We start from the raw sequence: 5000 nt of genomic DNA, 5'->3' as shown, positions 1-5000 counted from the left end.
TGATGACTGACGCTTACTGGGAATTCCTCGTTCATGGGGAATAATTACAAGCCCCAATCCCCATCACGAAAGAGATTCATCGGGTTTCCCACTCCTCTCGGAGCAGGTGGGCATCCACGTTGATTCTTTCAGTGTAGCGCGCGTGCGGCCCTGGACATCTAAGGGCATCACAGACCTGTTATTGCTCTACTTCGTGTGGCTATACGCCACCTGTCCCTCTAAGAAGTTTGCCACCGAAATGGCGCCGCGCGACAACGAGCTGTCGGCGAACTAGTTAGCAGGCTAGAGTCTCGTTCGTTATCGGAATTAACCAGACAAATCACTCCACCAACTAAGAACGGCCATGCACCACCACCCACTGAATCAAGAAAGAGCTTTCAATCTGTCAATCCTTCCAGTGTCCGGACCAGGTGAGTTTTCCCGTGTTGAGTCAAATTAAGCCGCAGGCTCCACTCCTGGTGGTGCCCTTCCGTCAATTCCTTTAAGTTTCAGCTTTGCAACCATACTTCCCCTGGAACCCGTAGACTTTCCTTTCGGGTAGGCCTCCCGCCGAGTCGAATAGAGCAACGCCGACGGGCTGCCAGTTGGCATAGTTTACGGTCAGAACTACGACGGTATCTGATCGTCTTCGAACCTCTGACTTTCGTTCTTGATTAATGAAAACATACTTGGCAAATGCTTTCGCTGTAGGGCGTCTTACGACGATCCAAGAATTTCACCTCTAACGCCGTAATACGGATGCCCCCGCCCTGTTCCTCTTAATCATTACCCCTGAGCTCCAAAAACCAGCAAAATAGGATCCGGGGTCCTATTCCATTATTCCATGCACCATTATACAGGCGGGCTGTGCCTGCTTTGAACACTCTAATTTTTTCAAAGTAAACTCTCCAGCCACTCGAGCAGGCCACTCAGTCAAGAGCAACCTTTTTGAGAGGTCTGGCAAGGGGGACGACACCGCGCAGTACCCGAGCCATTGCAGCAAGGGACCGACGCGAACGACCCTGAGATCCAACTACGAGCTTTTTAACCACAACAGCTTTAATATACGCTATTGGAGCTGGAATTACCGCGGCTGCTGGCACCAGACTTGCCCTCCAATAGATCCTCGTGCACACGTTTAGAGTACACTCATTCCAATTACGGGGCCTCGAAAGAGTCCCGTATTGTTATTTTTCGTCACTACCTCCTCGTATCGAGATTGGGTAATTTGCGCGCCTGCTGCCTTCCTTGGATGTGGTAGCCGTTTCTCATGCTCCCTCTCCGGAATCGAACCCTGATTCCCCGTTACCCGTTATCACCATGGTAAGCATAGCACTTACCATCGACAGTCTGATAGGGCAGACACTTGATAGATGCGTCGCCGGCTCGAGGCCGTGCGATCCGCTAGAGTTATCCAGAGTCACCAAAGAGACGAGCCTTGCGGCTCGGCTGGCTTCGAACTGATAAACGCGCTCTTCCCCTCAGAAAGGGTCGGAGCTTTAGTGCATGTATTAGCTCTAGAATTACCACAGTTATCCAAGTAGGATTGTATCATCTAAGGAACCATAACTGATCTAATGAGCCATTCGCAGTTTCACTGTGCTAGAGTTTGTACTTAGACATGCATGGCTTAATCTTTGAGACAAGCATATGATTACTGGCAGGATCAACCAGATAGGCCCGAGTCTTCGCAGACAAGAGACCGGGACGTCCGAACCGCCGGCGAGGAGAACTCCGGAACACACGAGCGAGTCCCGTAAAAAGCTCAACCCGACCGAGGCGGCCAGCCGTCCCTGCCACAATCCCCTCCACCGAGAGCGTTCTCGGGGCGGAAAAGCGACAGATTCTCACAAAGCCCGACCCGAAACGATAGAGCGGGGTGACGCCACGGGCTACTTTGACGTCGGCGGTTTGATTCTCGTACCGAGCGCAGACGAACCCCGGATGCCGGGGTCTGCCTTCCTCACGACAATCAGATTGCTTATACAAGCAGTTGGTAGCAAAGACGAGCGAGTGTGCGACCCGATCGCCTAGCTGCAACTTCGACAGTTGCATTCTCAACCTCTCTCAGTCTACCACGAGCCGTTTTCTGACTCCCTGCGACGAGGACGTCCCTTCCTAACGATAAGGCAGGGCCACCCCGGGAAACGAGAGCGACGTGTGCCGACCGTTCCCTTTCGTCATGGGAGCACTGGTCGCCAGTAAGCGAAGGGGGTCTTGCGAACGTTGCTGCGTGTCAGATGATTTGCCACGGAGACGAGGATCGAGACCCACCGTACTACCGAGGAGCAGCGCACGATACACGGAGAGTCAAGGGCGAGGCACCTGCAACTGAACCGAGATCACGCGCAAATATCTAACCACACGAGCAGCGTTCATGCGTCGTAGTATCCCCGAGGAGAAACCCGCCCGCATTCCGGATTACCGACACCCGGCGCACCGCGCCAGTCCCACCGAGAGCTGCCGTACAACACGAGCCGTTGCACTGCAGGCGGGACTGGCCTCCTTCACAATATCTGCCAACCCCGCCAATACGTTGGATAGTTAGCCTGTCACGCGGCCGACCCTCGCGTTCTAAAAAGTTAATATTTCTAAACCTATTCGGCCGATTCTCACGAAATTTTGCATGTATCTTCGTTATACTTTGTATTTTCCTCAGATATAATCAGCTTTGCGATAGACCCATTACATCTGGAGTTATGGCTTGGAAAAGAGGAAAAACCGTCTTTTTTCACACGAAACGAGACAATAAAAACGTTATATTTCCTACGGTATGGGACCGAACCCAATCAAACCTCACACACGGGTGCATCTCGTCTGTGTACCACTTTTGACAACCATTTACCATCATTTTGATACTCCTCTATGAAGCAGTACTCCATCTTTCAATAAAAATTATTCACTCCCAAGGCATCACACACATTAATACGACACATATGTGTAAATATGCAACCGATACGTGATATACCCTCCAGTTACACATACAACCTGCATTACTGCAGCTCTTCCAACATACATCTCACATGAAAACACCATCAGAGGGTCCACAGCAACCCGTACATGTATCCTCCTATCAAGGATTTTCGGTCTCTGGCCACATTCTGGAGTAGTAATACTGTTTGGGCGATGAACACTGGTGACAAGTACATAAATGCCAGTACCGACTGTTCGGCTGTACAAGTAACAGTCAAGAATACACATGATAAATGTTTCTGACAGTTAAAAATACCGCTCCTTCACACAATAATATAAACATAAGAGCACGCATTCGCCTTCTTATGTCTACATCGTATCACACATAGATACATGAAATCTTTTCATATGTGACCTGTCTAGAGTTAGTATCGGGTATCTTATTCAAAAGGCTTACATGAAACATCCAGCCTGATGTGGTCATATAGTCCGAAAGAGTTTCTTGTGGTAACAATTACACTGAGCTGAAATCACTTTAACCAGAGTTCACTGTACGTTTATAGGCCCCCTAAGCAGTCCATTAAGCACATAACTTCAATGGTTGTGTGCAAAGCAGCGAACGAGAGGTTAAAAACATATAAAACAGCAACAAAATACATCTTGAGTAAACAATGCAAACTTTCACCTCTTAAAAGGTACGACAAATTCAACATACACATTTCCCAAATAAGCAATGAACTACATCAAATATATTTTCTCGTAGCTCGTTTCGGCATAGCAGCAACATAAATAGAAAAAATAACTCACATCTGTCTTCTGCCACATCCCAACGTGTTCCTCCCAATATGGAGGCATTGTGACCGACAAGATCCATGTGCTTCCGATCATGTGATCAGATTGCCAGGATGTGATTTCTTATCCATTCGCAAAAGTTTATACGGCAACCTGGCTTCGAACCTGCAACCTGTCTGTTTGAATATAACTGATTCCAGTGAATAAACCTTCGCACCACACGCACTTGCACAGATATGTTGACAATTTTCAAATTAAAAAACAATTACTTTAAATAACGGTCAAAGCAAAAAGTTTGTGTTCTCCACTTACATACTTACATGTCATATCTTTTATTAGACAGAAGTAACCGACATAAACTCAACAACGAAACCAATTCAAATAGCTCCTCATATGTATACATATTGTCGTTATTGTCATATATCACACACAGAGAGAGAGAGAGAGAGAGAGAGAGAGAGAGAGAGAGTGAGTGAGTGAGTGAGTGAGTGAGTGAGTGAGTGAGTGAGAAAAAAGACACGGACAGAGGCTAAGACACAGGCAGAATGAGTGTTAATGGGTTGTTCTCATTAAGTACACCTATACTGATAAATGATAAAGCAACACAGCTGTCACAGTAACGATATGTATTACATCCATCACTCCCATACTTCACTTCTACACCACCTAAACAGGTATTCAGTATTGTTGAGTGCATGAAACTGCACTAACGGCAACAAGACTTTTTCTTTTTTAAACAACTTCAACAGGCACTTTTTGTTACCTGCCCCACATGGTGCACTCACATCCATACCATAAGACAGCATACCGGTTAAAAATGTATGCGCACGATATCACGCAATTCTAAAGGTAAAGGTAATTGTAACTCTAACAACTATCCTAACCCACCTACCTTCCTATAGCTCCAACCTCTAGTAACTAAACTCTAGCTCCACTTCTACGTGCTACATTTACTTCATGTTTGATTCTTCCAAGCTCTAAACTTCACGTTTTTCAGCTCTTGGAATTAAAGACAATATTTCTACCGTTCATTTCATAAAAAAAAAACTCTAAGTGATACATGTCTATTCCTCAAGTGTAATGTGGTTACCAGTGAAGTTTCCCCGCGTTTAGTGACTCTTACACTTACCCACAGACGCCGACTATGACCGGCCGTAGGCTCTCTAGCATTAGTTCACTTGCCTCTGTGTTAAAGTCTCGCCTATGTGTTAAAGTCTTACATTTTGGACGCCATGAATTAAAGACAATGTTTTTCAGGTGGACTTTGAAAAAAAAAAATATATCGGTGCCAGGGGCGAGTCGCACACTTTGACGTA

At 46.6% G+C, this 5000-nt stretch overlaps 1 non-coding gene across 1 annotated transcript in view; it reads right to left on the bottom strand.

Moving 5' to 3' along the window:
- LOC137270160 (small subunit ribosomal RNA) overlaps positions 1-1656 on the bottom strand; it is a 1859-nt gene extending 203 nt beyond the window's left edge. The window contains exon 1 of the ribosomal RNA XR_010955112.1: positions 1-1656. This exon is cut by the window's left edge and continues 203 nt beyond it. This is a non-coding gene — a ribosomal RNA (small subunit ribosomal RNA).
- Positions 1657-5000: the final 3344 nt, after the last annotated feature.

Source organism: Haliotis asinina, unplaced genomic scaffold (assembly GCF_037392515.1).
Source record: "Haliotis asinina isolate JCU_RB_2024 unplaced genomic scaffold, JCU_Hal_asi_v2 scaffold_51, whole genome shotgun sequence".
In the NCBI taxonomy this organism is placed as follows: Eukaryota; Metazoa; Mollusca; class Gastropoda; order Lepetellida; family Haliotidae; genus Haliotis; species Haliotis asinina.
The sequence above is the reverse complement of the archived record's forward strand: the minus strand, read 5'-3'. Positions and strand labels throughout refer to the sequence as shown.